Below are 17,119 nucleotides of genomic sequence, written 5' to 3'. Positions count from 1 at the left end.
TTTGATGAAAATCACTCTAGCCATTTCCGAGATACGAGCGAACAAAATTTCGTTTTAATCATTACCAAAAAGTGTAATGTATTTTTGGTCATTTGTCCCTTTCTAATAGAACAGTCGTGAGTACTATTAGAGTATATTACAGATAAGCAGCTAATGCCATAGTATTGACATTATACTAGCATAGTTAGATGTTTTTGGAACATTTTACCTTTAAAAGTTGTGCTGGGCTACCACTTCATCATCATTTAAGTATTTGTATTTTGATTAAGTGTATTGTTTTGTTGCTGGTACATTATTGTGTGTAAATTTGTGTTGTAGTACATAAAGTATTTTGTATATTGAGTGGACTCCCTGTTTTAATATAAAATTAAAACAACAAATATTATTAATTGTTTATATCATGTAAGTAGGTGGTATTTGGTATATGTATTAAAATGCATGAAAAAATATCCACGAGTGTTGTATCCTACATTATAGGTGCACATGCTGTACACTTTATGTTATTAGTGAACACAGCTGAATAAAGTATACAGCCAGGCTGATAGGAGGCTTGGAACAATTGGACTGGGCTCTTGATGTACCTAATTATGTGGCTATATAAGCTGGTGTCACTGTACATTCTATCAAGCCACATGTCTATGTAAATAGACATGACAACTTACTGTATGCCACAAAATATTCTTGACCATTAAATTTTACAGTTGTTGTGAAATATGCAATGAAGTGACTAGAAATGACTTCATTCTATAAATGTGACCGGCTCTGTAAAAACAGGTATTATAGCCTTTTCAAAGTCCCAAGTTTGCAAGTTTGGTCTTTTCGTATATACCTCTTAGACATAAATAATCTATGTACTTGAAACTACATCAAGAAATAGTTGTAAACATGAGCTACAATGAGACCAAATCTCAAATAGATACCTAGCAATTAAGTTATGGATTGCCAAGTTGACACAATTGGAAAGGAAAGGCTATAAGATCTGTTTTCGCAGAGCCAGTCACGAATATGATTATGTAGTTATACCTATAATGGCATAACTATTAGCAATGATCTATTTCCTGTTTATGCTGCAACATTATAGGGAATCTATACACTTCCCAAAGTTTGTCATGGCAGTTATTGATAACTGTAACCACAATCACATCTTATACCTGTAGTTATAGGCATACATGTCTTTAATGGTCACACTGCAGTTAACTATAACTCTATTATAAGACCTACGGAGCCCCAAATCCCACCAAACACCCTCACCAAGTGCTACATCATTATTGTTTATGTGTGCAAAATCTCTTACAAAGAGAATGCACAAGCACAGATATATGAATCAACAAAAAATTATGTGATTAATTGATTTTCATTTAGCTTTGCATGCTTTAAACTTGAACAGGTGATGAGGTCATTGGGTAGATTGTTCCAGATCTTTACACTTGATGAAAAGATGAGTTAAGATACGAGTCTGTTCTTGTGTTTGGTTGTATAGCAGCCTGATTGAGTGACCTCATAAACAGTAGTTGATTGGGGCAGATATATGAGTATGGTATCAGTCAGTGCATCTATTAATTGGTGCATGATCTTAAACATTGTGATCACATTGAGCTGGTGTCCGTAGTGAGCCAGAGGTGGCCAATTCAACGTTTGTAACATATTTGTGACACTTGCATATGAAGAATAATTATTATACACAGACCTCGCACAGCATCTTTGAACTGATTCAATAGCTATACCATAATGTTAGTAACTTTTGTAACTACATGCACATATAGATTTTATGTTACATATGCAAAGTGATTTCAGATTGAGTGTGTCATTGACAGAAGTAGTTTAGGTGGGAGTGGGCTAGCAATTCGCTTTCCTTGAAATATTACATATTATATAAACATCTAGGCTGAAGTTCAGTGGAACTTGAAATCCCTCTCTGAATCTGCCACTGTGGAACTTTAGTTTTCACAACTTAAATTACATGCAATTACATCAAGTACATAAACTTATAGAGCTCAATTGTCAATTCCATGAAGTTTCATATAAATTTTGTACCAGCATCTCAGTCAATTCCAATTGTAATACTGAATATCTGTCCCCATTATATATCCTCTCTAGAAGAGTTATTTACATTGGCAGAGATATCCTTGACTCAACAAATAAGCATTCATTGTCATCTACCGCTATAGCTGAATTCTGGCCATCTGGAGGAAGCCACATAAACGAGATTAATAACAGTATTGACAAAGGTAGTAATTAAAAATGCTACACTCTAATGTCATAGAAGATCCTGTATGCTATGGAACATGTTCATGCAATGGATGGATGTTATCCAGAAAGTTTTTTAAATGAAATATTTACTGGGCTTTAAAAATGATTGCATTGTGTAGATTCCTATATTAGCCAAATATGTACATCATAAAATCATTTATAATCATGAAACTGTCTTTGTAGCATGTCCAATTCCCATCAAGTTTTGTATAACAGCATATATTATAAATTTGTAAAAGAATTATTATTAAATTAGATATACTTGTTATATGGTGGTATACATTAATATATGGTTCTTAATGCAGTGCTTTTTGTATGCATTTTCCTGTACGTGTGCCACCCTCTGCTACCTTATTGCGCCAAAAGCTTCTTACACGATGAAGGGATGCATTCATTTCATACTTCAGTTTTTCATTCTCCAATTCCAGATGTTCAGCTTTTTCTCTGAAACGTCGTGCTGTAAGTATAGCCATCTCACGATCTTCAACAGCATTTTGAACATAATGTTTTACAGCCACTTCAGCTTTCGTCTTTTGTGATGCATCTTGAATTCCAGAACCTTTAATGGTAACTGATGTATCATTTGGTAGTGGACCAAGAATTGGTAATAATACGGAACTTAGCTCCTCACTCACACCAGTGTCAGGTTGAAGCGTTACTGTTTGTGGATGACTACTAGCTACAGCTACACTGAAACTATCATGATTAGCAGTAACTGTTGTTATATCTGAATCAGTTTCTGAATCTGACCAGTGTTGCTGCATTCTTTGTCTTGCACGTTCTCTAAATACAGCCTTCTCCAACTTTGAAATTTCCTCAACATCACTGGGAGTTAAGGTAGGGTTGATGTGCTGTGGGTTAAAAATATGGATGACTAAAGAGATAACAGTTACTATGTATTTATTATGGTTTTACATCAAACAGTGTGGCAGGTAGTACTGTTTAAGTAGGAATCGCCCCAAAAGTGGCATGCACCACTAAAAATGCTCCCTTTGCAAATACATCTTATGCACCTATCAAAATTAAGTCCCACTACCCCCTCCTGGGCATACGTGGGGGAATAGTGGGGGATTTGATCTTATTTGACCTTAAAATTTGCCCCACTAGTGGGGGATTTGACCGTTCAATTTACTAACTATGCGCTTCCTGTAAGAATAACCTGTTGGGAATTTGATGACTCGTTGTGCCCCACAGGTGCGGAATTTGAAATTTGAGAAAGTCAAATCCCCACCTATCCCCACCATTGCCCGGGAGGGGGTGGTGGGGGATAATATTGATAAGTGCATTACTGCGTGTGATGAAAGCCATCTTTATGGAATAATATTAGTCTGTCTAACTCCAAATACAGCATTAAAAACAAGATTCTTACAGGCTGCCAGATAAAGAACTTGGGTTGCCTGCCTGCCAGACAACAGTCACAAGGTTAGAGGCCAAACAAAGAAGCACATTTATACCATTCTACACCACAACAACAAACCCACCAGTGGGATGTACCTTTTGGGCAGTCGAGTGCAAACACCACACCTCATAAAAATCTATGTATTAGAATGGCATGATGACTGTACCACTCATAATATTTGAAAAAAAAGCAATCAGCCTAGTACTAATAGAACAGTTACATGTGTACCGTATATCAATTATCACACAGGGTGGAAACGTTTTGCGGATGCGATAAATGCCAGGGCTTATTTGCTGGAAAACTTTCGCAGTGTTTATTTTTTTAAATTCCTTGTTACTCAGCTATCCAAGTGTATGTTTTGTGGTAAAATTTGTGGTTTGCACACAACCTGTGAAAGTTGCAAAATGCTATAATAAAGAAGTCAACAAAATAATTAGTATATTAAAATTGTTAATTTAAAAATGAAGTAGGGATCCAAGTTCATATACAACAGATGAATGATGGTATTACAGCATAGCTCTGTGAAACGCTTCAATGCCAATGTAGAGATTTTCTCACAGAGCTATGCTACAATGCTTCTTCATTTCATTACTTTTTGGATCCCTATACTTTATTTTGAAATTTACAATTCATAATATACTAGATAGCTATTGCCTTACACAGACACACCTCATTACTTATAAAACAAGGCTGGTCAAAGTCAGACACAATGCTGCACTCCTGACAGTGAGATCTGCACAAGGCATGGTGAAAGTCAGACACAAGACTGCACACTTGACAATAAGATATGCACAAGGCATGGTCAAAGTCAGACACAAAACTGCACACCTGACAGTAAGACCTACACAAGCATGGTCAAATTCAGACACAAAACTTCACACCTGAGAGTATAAGACCCACACAAGGCATGGTCAAAGTCAGACACAAAACTGTACACCTGACAGTAATACCCGCACAAGGCATGGTCAAAGTCAGACACAAAACTTCACACCTGACAGTAAGACCCGCACAAGGCATGGTCAAAGTCAGACACAAAACTTCACACCTGACAGTAAGACCCGCACAAGGCATGGTCAAAGTCAGACACAAAATTTCACACCTGACAGTAAGACCCGCACAAGGCATGGTCAAAGTCAGACACAAAACTTCACACCTGACAGTAAGACCCGCACAAGGCATGGTCAAAGTCAGACACAAAACTTCACACCTGACAGTAAGACCCGCACAAGGCATGGTCAAAGTCAGACACAAAACTTCACACCTGACAGTAAGACCCGCACAAGGCATGGTCAAAGTCAGACACAAAATTTCACACCTGACAGTAAGACCCGCACAAGGCATGGTCAAAGTCAGACACAAAACTTCACACCTGACAGTAAGACCCGCACAAGGCATGGTCAAAGTCAGACACAAAACTTCACACCTGACAGTAAGACCCACACAAGGCATGGTCAAAGTCAGACACAAAACTGCACACCTGACAGTAAGACCCGCACAAGGCATGGTCAAAGTCAGACACAAAACTGCACACCTGACAGTAAGACCCGCACAAGGCATGGTCAAAGTCAGACACAAAACTTCACACCTGACAGTAAGGCCCGCACAAGACATGGTCAAAGTCAGACACAAAACTTCACACCTGACGGTCAAAGTCAGACATACTGTACAGTAAAACTGCACACCTGATGTCCTTATAAAATCCGTACTGAGCAAATTACAGGTCACATTTAGACACGGGTACTATATGCATCTACAGCAGGATCGTTGGTTGAAGTAGAAGAAAATGCTTTTATAGATAGTGTTCACTATAATTATTATTCAGCCCAAATCTACCTTGCATTTCTCATATCAAGATCAGAGTTATATGGATCCATTTTCAGTATTTTGGTAGGTGATAATTAAATGCAACATTACTTAACACCTATAAAATTGTTATCTTTAAAAAGGGAGTAATGAAAAGTTCTGTACATGGTAGTACAGGCAATCTTCAATACATTGAGTTTGCAAATACTGGTCACATGTATAGCAGCGGAAAGACAGTGATTTGGCGTTAGTTTGTATAGATTGTCTTTACTCATGTAGCTATTTGCTAATTGTCGGTCCACCACACTGTTATTGTTTTGGGTAGCCATAACCTCACATGGACCTACTGGTCATGGTACGGTTTATTGGAGTGAAAGAGTGCGGTTATTTTACTCTAACTTGTTCTTGCTTATAAGCGGTCTGCATACATATAACTGTTATGTATAGCTACGTACGTATAGTGATATGACAAGTAAATTATAAAGTAATTTCATAAGTCTGTAATATTGTGGGATCACCCTTATAAAACCTTCTAAGATAGTTCCAGATCTGATCTATGAGTTGACTTGTGTGCCTGTTTCAACAACCTGTCATTCTAATCAACCCATGAGACTTGTCACTTGTCTGCTGTGTGAAGTCATGGTACACCAGAAACATTAATTAGCTAGTGATAAGTTGATGCAACATTTAATTGTATTCATCAAATGATCTCCTATGGTAATGGTATAGTGGAAATTCTAGTCCACACCTGTAATTCACAGGTTGCATGGATCACATCTTTTGTCTCTTACAATTTTTAGCCATATTGCACAAGTAAAGCTAATCTGTTATGATCATGTTGCTACTGTATATGCCTGTCCATCAGTTCAGAAGCTCATATGAGCAGGGAAACATAAAAGGCACAACCTATACAAATGTCAGTAATCACATACATAGATAGTAACATCACATTGAAACTTCTGGACAAAAAGTATACATGCACTTCACTCTAGGTTTATTCAAGAATAAGCCATCTGTTTTAACAATTCAATTAACAATTCATTTGCAATGATTGTGGTGAGTGTAGGCTGGTGGTAGGCAGTCTTCTTGAAATAACTTTGTAGTGTATGTAAAAGGCTGGGCCTGCAAGCATATAGTATAGCAGAGCAAACATCACCCCACACTCTTATTGAATAAATTGAACATCAGCTAGCTGTGCTCAAATGTGAGTTGTCAAGTTAAACTGCTCTTATTTTGTTTGTTCATATAGGAATACTGCAGAACTACTACTGTTGATCATTCTTTGTGGAATACTTATGTTGATACTAACTATTAATTTATGTACACTTATTGATACATGTTACACTTGGTTGAGGAGGTGTAATGAAGAGGAGAATGATGGTAATGATTTCATTGACTTTGAACGCTAGACTACTGTGACTGAAAACAATGATTTCATTAACTGTGACTGCATGTTTGATTAGCTATCGTTATGTCTCTTTTATGTCTGTAATGATTGTCCAGTTAGACACTGGAGGGCAAACATAGAAGACAAAATCTGTATGAGGTGATATTTTGAACTATACGCAGTGTTGCAATACAACAGCAATCATTATTCTATGTGGAGGGTTGAAGTCTTAATCCTGTGTACAACAGAATAGAGGGCAAAATATTCATTTGTAACAGGTGACATCTTGATATTGATAGACTTCTGTTGGCTGTGACTTCACTTGTATAGCCAGCCAAGTGCTCTGCATTCATTAATGTGGCGGACAAAGTGGTTTTTGTTGATCATGCTATAAAAAGTGACCTAAGTTAGGTGTGAATGTGACAGATATGCTACCTCAAATTATTGATAATCTTATGAATAGGTGAATATATTTTAGGTATTTCATCATTCACCATACAACCACCATACAACCATTCACAGTAAAACAAACTAGTGAAGGCCACTACTAATTTCTGCCACAACACTAACTATTTTTGTGTAGTGACATTCACCACTTAGTGATGTTCACTACTCTTTTGTAGTGACCCTCACTACATAGAAGTGAAAAAATAGTGAGTATTGTGGCAGACATTAGTAAAAGTTTGCCAGAATAAAAACTAACTAGTGACCTTCATTAGTTAGATTTACTGTGTCAAATTTTATTAAACTTTTCCAATGTTCATGTATACACATGCATGCATCATATCCAAATGGACACTTATGCAATTGTGAAAATGTTGCCTAACAGAGCCACCATCCCTCCTACATTCTCTGGTAGAGCTACAAAGTTACCATCACCCTTTTCATATGCACACTTTAAACCTACCAGGTTAACGCATTCATATGACCACCATAACCAGCTGCAAGTTGGACTGGGGTTGAACCCTGAAGTCATAACCAAGTTCAACCCTACAAAGGAGTAGGGTTGAACTCGGGTTAACTCAGTTTATGGCTTCAAAAATAGGTTGCGGTTTTAGGTGAATACATAAAGTGTTTAGAAGACAATTATCACTTAGTGAATGCAATCACCTGATGATTTCTCTTGTGAACAGAAAGTAGTGAGTAGACTATATGGATTACTCTATAGCTACCTGGGTTGAACTCACTTTTGAGTGTCCATGTGAAAATGGTATAAGGTATAAACATGAAAAGCAACAAGCTCAGTAACTATACAGAGGTTAAGAGCACACCTCGAATAGGCTTTGCCTTCTGTGTTCACCCTCCAGTTCCCAACTGGTAAGGTAGATAATAGCTAATAACAAAATCACAGTGTGACAGTGTGGCACAATGTGGCTAGCTAGCTACTTTAGATCAGCACAGTAGTTCAACTTACTAGCTAGCTGGTAACGGGAACTCTTCAATTTAGTGCCTTGCTTACTTGGGAGTTCTCTTTACCATTTGGGCTACTGTTACTCTCCTAGTGATCTGAACTCCCCTTTCAGAGTAAAATAATTTACTATCCATAGTTGCTGTTACTCCCCACTTTTAACAGTGTGCAGTTGTATAGTTACTGCATCGAAAAATTATGTGGACAACCACTGTGTAGGGATATCAAATATCCTACCGTAAATCAGGAAATGTTTGTCATTAAAAATTCTACGCTAAATATTTTCGTCCTGTCATAATTGACAAAAAAGATGGGGTACCTAATTATAGGCTTAGGTTTAATAGCTAATTTATTAAGTTAAAAATAGTTTGTTGTCTTAATTTTTGTTGATACAGCCAACAACGTTGATCATGAAATTTTCCTGATTTGCGGTATAGGATGAACGGTACTGGAAAGCTTATACCTTATAGTATAATAACAAAAAATTGGTGGTATTAAAAAAGGTGAAAACCCATCATTGAAAAATTGGTAAAATTTGGTGAATGGATGCTCCACTTTAAATATTCCTCTTACAGTAGGTACGCATTATGTGATCAAACGTGCAATACAAATGCACTACGTACTACTATAGCAAGACCATGTTGCGCCATTGCATTGGTCCTGAAATATTTAAAAACCAATACCACTGAGACTCAACCAGAGATTATTACCCTTTATTACTCAAACGCCAATACATTGCCATAAACGCGTATTACACAAGTTATTTTTGTGGTGGCTTTTGTTTAGAGTGGGTGTATTTAGGCCACTCCAAGAAAGTTCCTTGTTTCTCATTGACCTCAGAAATACATGCGGGCGGGTGGTCCATTGTCCATTAGATATTTCCACTTATTTTTGAAATTCATAACTAACTTACAGGTAAGAACACAGTAGAAATGTTTAAACTACTAGCTAAATGGGCTTTCTGAATGCTAAACTAGTTACTGCTATGCAATCACAGAATAAATAATGAATAAAATGTTTAGTTGGCAGCACTAATGAATGACCACGAGGGAAGAGATCTGCATGCAGGCGGGAAATGGGAAACAATGAATTTTCTTGGAGTGGCCTTATGGTGCTCTGACTTCCAACACATAAGTTCCTAGGCATCTGAAACTTAGCATAAAAACTCACCATGAACAGTTCTAACTGTTAAAGAAATCTTTATCAGTCGGCGTCATCCATTTTTCTGTCACCATTCGCGACACTATCTTTGCCATAGAATGTCCAAATTTGGGCAAAATGTATCAAGTTTTGCACATGATAACCACAAAAATTTGTTTCCACTTCTATCAGCGATGACAATGAGATACAGTGAACTATGCAAACAGAGAGGGTCGATTATTGATAGTCTTCCAAGATAAGTTAAGTACAATGAAAGAACAGTAGAGATGTTGTGATGTATTACAGATAACGCTTACACTCATTGTTGAAGATGACAATATCAATCACAAGTGAGGAGCTATTACCTGTACAATTGGATACAAGACCCATTATACTTTGAACATTCGTAATGACTTTTATAAAATGTCATTAAATTTTAGAAATACAATCATTTGCAAAATACAGACAAAATAAATAAAATCGAGCTACATGGGGCCAAGAAGGAAAATGGTTTTACCTAAATTTATAGGGCCCCATCTACAGACATACCGAGAATACTGAAAATACTACTTTTCAAATTATCCAAGTGGGGACTACTGGCAATACGATACCAAAAGTATTGATATCACCAATGCGATACAGTGAGTATCGATACTCAATGCCAAAAGGGTTAATACTGATACAGGTAGCTCACACGATGAATTAGTAAGATTTCATTGTAAATGGAAAGTAACTGCTATTTGAACCTCTTTAGATAGCACTTTTACACTTGATCAAAGCACTGTTAGCAAAAAAAAAGTTGTGTTGACTTCTATTCCAGTAGGTTTAGAGCCAACGTCGTTTCAATACTTTGCAAGAAAGTTCTGCCATACATCATATTAGCTCTTAGCACCTGTTGTAGTTAGGGCTGGGCGATACTAGGATTTCTGATTAGATTTAATATATTTGATACTCTCATCAGCAGAACAAAAGATCATAGGATGGGACTGCTTGGTCTGGAGAAAGGCTTTAATGAGAGATCAGTTCACGTGTATGGGTGGTGAACCCATGCATACTGCATTAAGGGAAAAGGACAGACAATACATCTGGGCGTGTGCCCCAACTATCAATTATTACGATAAGCGAAGTACTTTTATGCTTCATTTTCTACTATATTCAGCCCATTGCACAGCTACAGACGAAGAACAATATGAAAGCCTATTATTTTGCTGCCACCCTTAGACATAAGAAAACAATTGTTGTGTAGCTTAAAATCGCTAACCCCAGCAATGAAACTACACACCCAAAAGTAACCATTGGTGAATGCCTTCTGCCTGACAATAATACATTGTTCATAGTATCCTGAATAAACTACAAATCTTTGAAAAATTACTTAAGTAATGCACACGATGAAACTAAGATTCCACAATAACCTGGCCAGCATGTGGACAAAACCCAATACCAAGTATTATAAGAGCTTGGTGACAGAGCCAGGGAGAAATTTTACTTAAATGTCTCGGATATTGAAATGCCTACCATATAAGGTTGTATACAGATGAGTTGCCTCTTTAAGGCGTGTCCGTTTTACCATAAATTTTCCACATACTTTCTGAACTCGCTAAGTAAAAAAATGTATTACGGCTAATGGAGAAAATGAACATTTCGGTTAATTTTAGCAAGGTTCGAGATATAACATATCCACTGTGTAAGGTTAAGGCCGAACAAGGAGGTAATTTTCCTTCAATCTCTCGGGTTTTTGGAAAGCGATAAACTCGCTGAAAACATTCTTTGTAAGACTTTGCTACTAAGAATAACAGACTGGATGATTGTAACTCACCTTGTGCCTTTGCAGAATCAAAAATGTTTGTTTAAAATGGGTTTTTTGTTAACTTCTTGACAAACATTGTAGTCATACGTAAAACGGAAACTACTAGTTTGCTCGAGTTTCACAAGGCACAACCCCTAAAGAAAACCCGTCTATAGCTTCGCCACTTAAACCCTGTAAGAGGGAGTACAAAGGCGATGTACACTGTGACCCCAAGGTACACCCACTGCCGTGACTAGCATTATAGATTAACGTTGGTGCAAAAACGGTCCCTATAAAAGTTATGGTAGTCTCGTGCCCAGACCGCTTTCCCCCCTTTTTATTTGGATAGGGAAAAGTTTTTATCCTTCCCAAGGGGAAAAGACTGTGACTGGTCTAAGCACGAGACTAAGCAAACACGCAGTGTGACGTGCTTCAAGCTAAGTAAAAATGGCAAGTGTGACCGTAAACTAGTCTACATGTATAAGTATAACAAACCTCCCTTTCCTTCTCTTCGTCCTTGTCAAACAATTGTATCCATACTGAACTGGTGGTCACGAATAATTTATGTAGCAATTGCCGATATTCGTGTTTATTTTTGACAGACTTTCGAATATTTTATCTTTTTTTCTCGGTTAGCGCGTGTTCAAAAGTTGCGTTCAGTTCTTTAACGATTAAAAACCAACCGAAAACTTGGACACAGAAGTCTCAAAGTATGAATATATACTGTTTGTGATATTTATACCATAGTTACACCTATAACTAACATTTTAGTTACAATGTTGCTTGTGCGTGTTAATGCCTATGTATAAACCATTGGCGTTTTTTCTAATTTCGAAAACCAAGTGTAAACAGCTTCTAATCGTCTTGACTTAGACTTAGTAAAGCTCAAAATAGTGCAACAAAACATATTGTACCTATACGAAGTTTTTAAACTGACCAGCTTCTGCAAAGCAGGCTGCTTTTTCGCGTTATCAGTACTTTTCCTCAATAGTAATGCGCGTTAAAATTTTTTTTAACGATGACCATCAATTTTTGGTAATGTTTCTTCGTTTTTTTTCTTCATCTTCATTTCGCACACTTCGCAAAATTCGCCATAAAACACGAATACGTGCTTGGATTGGGCTGAAATTTGGCACACTTAAAGGGCTCATTAAGGAGGATCTCCGTACCAACTTTGGTAGAAATCCGATGAACATTCACGGAGTTATTACCGATTATTTGCGTAAAATAAGGTCGAAGGTCTGTCACGCCTACAGGGTAAACCCCTTGGAGTAATCAGTTGAACATTGATATGTAGATGGAGCAACCATCGTAGGAGTGCCTTTTTGTGGTTTGAAAGGAATCGGGATAAAGACCATGGAGATATGACACAAAACCCAACCTCTGTCAAAATTACGCGATCGATTTTTATGAATAAAAAAACTATTAGTTTTCGTGTCTACCAGGCAAACCGCTTAGAGCAATGAACTAAAAATCAGTATGTAGCTAGAATAATCATCATAGAAAGTTCTTGCAGTAGTACAGAAGAATCGGATTACAAATCACTGAGTTATGATTCGAAAGGCAACTACGTGCAGCAAATGCGAGATCGAGATACTCTAATAGAACAGTCACCCTAATAAAGCATTCAGCTGCATGTATAATTTACACAGTTATATTACATTGCAAGTTATTCTGTAGGGAGTTCAGCTACAAACAAGTCACCCTGTAGTCAGATCAGCTAGAAGAAGGTACCTAATAGAGAGTTCAGCTACAAAGAAGCCATCATGTAGAGAGTTCAGCTCAAATAAATCACCCTGTAGAGAATTCAGATACCAACAAATTGCCCTGTAGAGAGATCAGCTAGAAGAAGTCACATTGTAGAGAGTTCAGTTACAAAGAAACAATCATGCAAAGAGTTCATCTACAAACAAATCACCCTGTAGAGAGTTCAGCTAGAAATAGGCCACCCTGTAGAGAGATCAGCTAGAAACAAGACACCTTGTAGAGAGTTCAGCTAGAAGACGTTACATTGTAGAGAGTTCAGCTACAAAGAAACTACCATGTTGAGAGTTCAGCTGCAAACAAATTGCCCTGTAGAGAATTCAGCTACAAACAAATCACCCTGTAGAAAGATCAGCTAGAAGAAGTTACCTTGTAGAGAGTTCAGCTACAAACAAATCACCCTGTAGAGAGTTCAGCTAGAAACAAGTAACCCTGTAGAGAGTTCAGCTAGAAGAAGTTACATTGTAGAGAGTTCAGCTACAAAGAAAATACCATGTAGAGAGTTCAGCTGCAAACAAATTGCCCTGTAGAGACAAACAAATCACCCTGTAGAAAGATCAGCTAGAAGAAGTTACCTTGTAGAGAGTTCAGCTACAAACAAATCACCCTGTAGAGAGTTCAGCTATAAACAAGTTACCCTGTAGAGAGTTCAGCTAAAAGAAGTTACATTGTAGAGAGTTCAGCTGCAAAGGAACTACCATGTAGAGAGTTCAGCTGCAAACAAATTTCCCTGTAGAGACAAACAAATCACCGTGTAGAAAGATCATCTAGAAGAAGTTACCTTGTAGAGAGTTCAGCTACAAACAAATCACCCTGTAGAGAGTTCAGCCTCAAGCAAGTTATCCGGTAGAGAGATCAGCTACAAGGATCACCTTGCAGAGAGGTCAGCTATAAAGAAATCATCCTGCTTCATCTTTTCTTCTTCCTGTAGTAAAGAAAAAATGACAGGTTAAAAAGCCCTAAAGCCAGCCTATGGGGTATACAAATACAAAAAGAAGTGAAATCTAATCCAAAACAGCCAAGCTGTAAAAAAAGAGTGTGGCCCTGAGAAAGGCTATGGTGAAAAAAGATGTGAAATCCAAGGTGGCGGCCAAGAAATGGCTGTGATGGTAGGTTAATGGTAAAATTTTTAATAACAACAATTCACGTGAATTTGGTGCCGCTTGGTCTTGGCACAAAATTCACCTGAATTGTCGTCATTAAAATTTTTACCATTAACCTACCATCACAGCCATTTCTTGGCCACTACCTTGGATTTCACATCTTTTTTCACCATAGCCTTTCTCAGGGCTGCACTCTTTTTTTACAGCTTGGCTGTTTTGGATTAGATTATACTTTCTAAAATGATCTCTTGAAAGCTGACTGTTTTATTAGAGCATATCGCATTGCCTAGCTGCTGTGTTACAGTAACTGCTCTATTAGAGTATTTTGATCTTGTTTCCATGAAGTATAAATAATCAGCCAAAATATTAGCATTACTTGTTGTTCTGATATGAGAGGCAGTAATGGTGTGCATTATGTTTATGCTTTGCTGTATTTTTGGCCTGCACATTGCATATTTAATCAGAAATCTTCATAATCATCCTATATATGGCATAATGCTTTATTTTTTTGGCTAATTATGTTCACAATTATGCCAGCATAATTGGCACAAGCCTATTTATAATGGTAATGTGGATCTTGGTTCAAAAGACGTGACTATCAAACTAATATCAATTGTGGGAAATTGTTTTTCACCATTAGCACAAAGCCATATTTATATGAGCTATCAAATTTTAATATCAAAAGCAACCAGTCACAGGTAGTCTGCATTTGCTGTCTGCTTTTCCAAAGTCCAGTGGGAAGCTGTATGAATGATTCCCTCGAATAGTTTTGTTCTTAATAGTTGCTGGTGTTATCCAGCTGACAGCCAGTGCTGGGGTGGTGGTAAGGGCATTCCATCTAGTCCGAGGAAAAAAATCTGGGGGCTTTGACAGAGCTCTGGCCTACTTGGAGATGTTACTCTTTCATTTTGTAAGCAACCTCTTGTCCACCACTCCACCCCTATTGGAGCCCACCAAATCGGTACACATACATAGCTTCAACCATTGGTGAGCTACAATGCTCTGAATACTTAAAGCCAGCATTTCTCAAAACTTTTAAATTATACAGTACAATAGTAACTGTATAGTAGGGACCACAAAGGAGTAAGCGTGGCCCACAAAATAATATTACTCAAAAACCAGCCACAATTTTCCATAACGACGATGAAGCAGTATTGTTTAGGTAAAACTAAGCCCAAACAAGCTTTCAGATCGAACCGAAATGCTTTCAACAAGTTGCTACGGAATTTTAATTTTTTATTTAGTGGAATTTTCTACTGACTGAGTAAGTAACTGACTGACTGACTGACTGACTGACTGACTGACTGACTGACTGACTGACTGACTGACTGACTGACTGACTGACTGACTGACTGACTGACTGACTGACTGACTGATTCCTTCAGATAAGCATAACTTGATAATGGCTAAGGCTACAGGCTTGATTTTTTCACTGTTCAACATTGCTTTGACCTGAAAGGTGCTTTTTGGCATACTGCAGTACGTACAATACTTTATTCATTGACTTACCGGTGTCCTCCTTTGTGCCCCATTCATCTTTGCTGACAGTGAAGGTGTCGATCTGGTGATAGCACGTGTTTTGTAATGGAAATCATCTGTATTTTTCATAGTGGCTATTTTGATAGTGGAGGTGCTTTTCAAACAGTTCTTGATTCGTACTGTTGTGTAACAGGTTGAACATAGCAGACAATGAAGTGTAATCAGTGGACACTTCACTTTTCAGATGATAATTAATACTGGGAAGCGCAGCACCATTTCTTTTGGTGTGCGTGAATTGCAGAGGTGCTATTCTTGATCCGAAATCTGTGTAACGGGTTGAACATAGCTGACAACTAAAGCGTAATGGATACTTCACTTTTCAGACAATAATTAATATAGCTGGGGCGCGTGGCACCATTCAGATGTGGTATGTGTGGGTTAACCAGTCATAATAATTATTTACAAAAAAAAGTTAACAAACAAGTACACAGAAAAATGTGGAACTTTCAACTAGAGTAGGGACCATAGCACATCAATAAAAAGTATTGACACAAGTTAGAGTATAGTGCACGATATTAAATCACAGTAAAACAATAAGAAGTGTTATATTACTACTGTGCTCAAGATACCGTAATGGAAATGCACAGTAGGGATATAACACTTCTTATTGTTTTACCGTGATTTAATATCGTGCACTATTCTCAAACTTGTTTCAATACTTTTTATCGATGTGCTATGGTCCCTACTCTAGTTGAAAATTCCAAATTTTTCTGCGTACTTGTAGGATATAACACTGGTTTTCTCATAGTTGGGGAATAATCAACAATATGAATAATAGCAGTTTTTAGCAATTACAATAATGGGAAGGATGTTGGTTCAACTGTATAAGCATGATACCGTATGTAATAGCTATCCATGGCCATGAGGGTATCAGGCAAATCCTGAGTGGCCATGATATAAGTAACATATACCACTCTGGTATGCTCACCTAATAGGTGAAGGAAGACAAACTTGCATTCACCACATCACTTTGACACAGAGGTTTGCAAACATTGATTGTGAGTTTAAATTGTGGGCACAAAAAGAAATGATTGTGGGTTTCACTGGTTGTAGTGATACCATTTTTAACTAAATAACCACTTTGTAGATGCCTATAGTATCATAAGGTGCTAAAATAAATACTTATTTTTATAGGTTGGGAATTTCTGAGGCATCTTTCATGCAGTTGAAATGTATTGTGTAGAAAACAATCCCCACCTTGCAAAAACGATTAACATTTAGTGATGCCTAGTAACTGAACTATGGAATACTGACTCACTCACTTCTTTTTGCTTCAAAACAATGCCTAGCCTACATGTTAAACTCAAACCCACACTGCAAATGTTTAAGCAGCTCTATAAACAATCGAAGGGAACATGATTTATAACTGCCTCAGCATCAAAGGCAGTTGTGGTAAGGGCTATAGCATGATATTACCCTAACCACAGGATGATATCATGATATCGCTTTGTGGTCAGGGCAATGCATGAAATATATATACCCTTGTGGTTTCCTTTGATCTGCGGTGTCAAAGTGGTATATGTTATAATTAAAGCACTGC

The 17,119-nt window shown here is 37.4% G+C and overlaps 1 protein-coding gene and 1 long non-coding RNA gene across 2 annotated transcripts in view; both read right to left on the bottom strand.

Moving 5' to 3' along the window:
* Positions 1–17,119, bottom strand: part of LOC136246572 (uncharacterized) — an 83,347-nt gene that overhangs the window by 34,791 nt on the left and 31,437 nt on the right. The window lies entirely within an intron of this gene.
* LOC136246571 (uncharacterized) lies at positions 2,471–12,087 on the bottom strand. The gene is made up of 4 exons (XR_010696641.1): positions 11,669–12,087; positions 9,705–9,752; positions 9,418–9,602; positions 2,471–3,101 (listed from the first exon to the last, which is right to left on the bottom strand). It is a non-coding gene; the product is annotated as an uncharacterized lncRNA (long non-coding RNA).

This window comes from Dysidea avara, chromosome 2 (assembly GCF_963678975.1).
Source record: "Dysidea avara chromosome 2, odDysAvar1.4, whole genome shotgun sequence".
In the NCBI taxonomy this organism is placed as follows: Eukaryota; Metazoa; Porifera; class Demospongiae; order Dictyoceratida; family Dysideidae; genus Dysidea; species Dysidea avara.
This window is presented reverse-complemented; position numbering and strand designations above follow the sequence as displayed.